Source organism: Ictidomys tridecemlineatus, chromosome 2, assembly GCF_052094955.1.
Source record: "Ictidomys tridecemlineatus isolate mIctTri1 chromosome 2, mIctTri1.hap1, whole genome shotgun sequence".
In the NCBI taxonomy this organism is placed as follows: Eukaryota; Metazoa; Chordata; class Mammalia; order Rodentia; family Sciuridae; genus Ictidomys; species Ictidomys tridecemlineatus.
This window is the reverse complement of record NC_135478.1, coordinates 156,518,888-156,521,227: the sequence shown is the minus strand read 5'-3', so window position 1 is coordinate 156,521,227 and position 2,340 is coordinate 156,518,888.

The window sequence follows — 2,340 nt, the reverse complement described above, 5'->3', positions numbered from 1 at the left end:
GCTCTTCTGTGAGGAGAGTCAGATGATAAGAAATTGGTTAATCAAAAAATTAAATTAAAGCAGGAGTCATGGAAACAGGATGAGTACACACCTTCACTTTTAAAATTTTAACATATATAAATGTGCATATTTTAATTGATCTTTTGATGTAGACTCAAGTTCTTGTTTTTAGAAAGGGATCTAGAGCCAGAGCTGGTTAGTCTCTTTCTCATATCTATTACATCAGTAATTTATTAACTTCTATACCTTTTTTTTTTAGTGGAGTAGGAACTCAAAGACACTTTAAAATAAACACTGTAGAATGTTAATATTTTCCAAATTAATTTCTACATTAATCTTAAATGATTTTCTTGTTCACATTTAATTCAAAAGCACTTTTAGGTCAGGTGCAGTGGTACACGCCTGTAATCCCAGTGATTAGGGAGGCCTACGTAGGAAGATTGTGAAGTTTGTGCAATTAGTGAGACCCTGTCTCAAAAAAAAAAATTAAAAGGGCTGTGGATGTGGTACAGTGGTTGAGTGCCCCTGGGTAGTTCAAATCCCAGTACCAAAAAAAAAAAAAAAAAAAAAAAAGAAAGAAAGAAAGAAAAAGAATAAAAGCATTTTTAATGACTCCCTTTCAGTTTTAAACTTTTAACCTATTTCTTATAGAAACAGTAGAATTTCTTCTTTGTATGAATTTAATTTGTAATATTTGTAGTTACAGATTTAGGACAAATAAACTGACAAAAACAGAAGTACATAAGGCTACAGTGGCTTGTTTGGTGGTGAATGGTCTGTGTTTCACACCTTTGGTCTCTCTATTTTAGACAGAATGAAAAGCTCTGTATAAGTCATTGACAGAAAAACAGCTAATTGTATAGTTTCTTATTAAAAAATATGTAGCTAAACTTAACAATAAGAGCATTTGAGGGTGTCCATTAAGGGTTGGATATGAGGCATTCCCCTGAAGTTCCTGTGTTGATGCAGGAGGTGAAATGATTTGATTCTGAGGTTGTAACTTTAAGCCCATCCTAATGAATGGACTAACTGGTAACTGGAGGCAGGTAGGGTGTGGCTAGAGGACGTCTGGTCATGGGACTATGCCACTGGAGATTATATCTTGTCCCCAGCTCCTCTGTCTTGCTCCGTGCTTTCCTTCTGCCACAAGCTGAGCAGCTTTCTATCACCAAGACTTCTGCCCCATGGCTCTCTGCCTTACCTTGGGGCGTAAAGCACTGCAGTCGCTGACCATGGGCTGAACCTCTACAACTATGAGGCCAAATAAACTTTTCCTCCTCTAAGTTCTTTCTGGGTGTTTTGGTCACAGTGATGTAAAGCTGACTAATGTGATATTCAAATATACAAATATGTAAAGGAACATGAGGATCATCGTGGGTGAGTGTGCGTAGGTGTCTCTGTGTGTAGATATGGCATGCTCTCCCATAGGTGATGGCAACATTTCCCTTCTCTTCCTTTCATATTACTGCTCTTGTAGGAATCTGATGATACCTTTCAGTTAGTTGTCATTTCAGAATTAAGACAAGTTTAGTTTTTATTCTGGTTTCATATAGTTCAAAGGCATTTCCTAAGCTAATATGTTCTGTTATTTAATGGTCCTGAGAATACTTTCGATTTTTATTCCAAATTTCAAAAATATCATAATACAATATGCTGAATAGAGCACATTCTCCCCCTTTTGACTCTCTTTTAAAATCATCCTGCTTCAATTTATAGTAAATAATTATTGATTTAGGAGATTGAATTCACAAAATAATGGATTTCCTTAAAACAGCAGGTACATTTATCACTGACAGCAGTAAAACCTACTAAATATTAAGTGAAGAGTTTGAGTTCTACGCACTCTGCCGCCAGGTGTGACAGGGAACATGTCACCTTAGGCTTTTCCAGACTCTCATGGAAAAGAATACTTTTTTCCCAAGGAGGATGAGGCCTGGGGATGGGTATGGAATTCCTTTTGCAATGCACTCACAATAAAAAGCATTAAGGTGAGAGGTTTTATCTAATGTTCATTATGTCAATCAGGACATCTATAGAGATAAATTTTAGGCATATTATAATTATGGTACTTGGGCCAAGAATAGGCACCTGCAGGACTTTGGTATGCAAATTATTCAGTTTTTAAAAGCTTATTTGAAGGAAAGTAACTTCCCCAAGGTTAACAAATAATGAAGCACAGGAATAACTTACCAGAGCTCTGCTCTCTCCTCTCCAGCAAGAAGGCACACGTGTTACTAGATCTCATTGTGGAGCCACCTCTGCTTATCTTAATAATTAACAGGACAAATAAAAAAATGAAGTTTGCAGTAACTTAACTAAACATTTAACCATATTAATGAC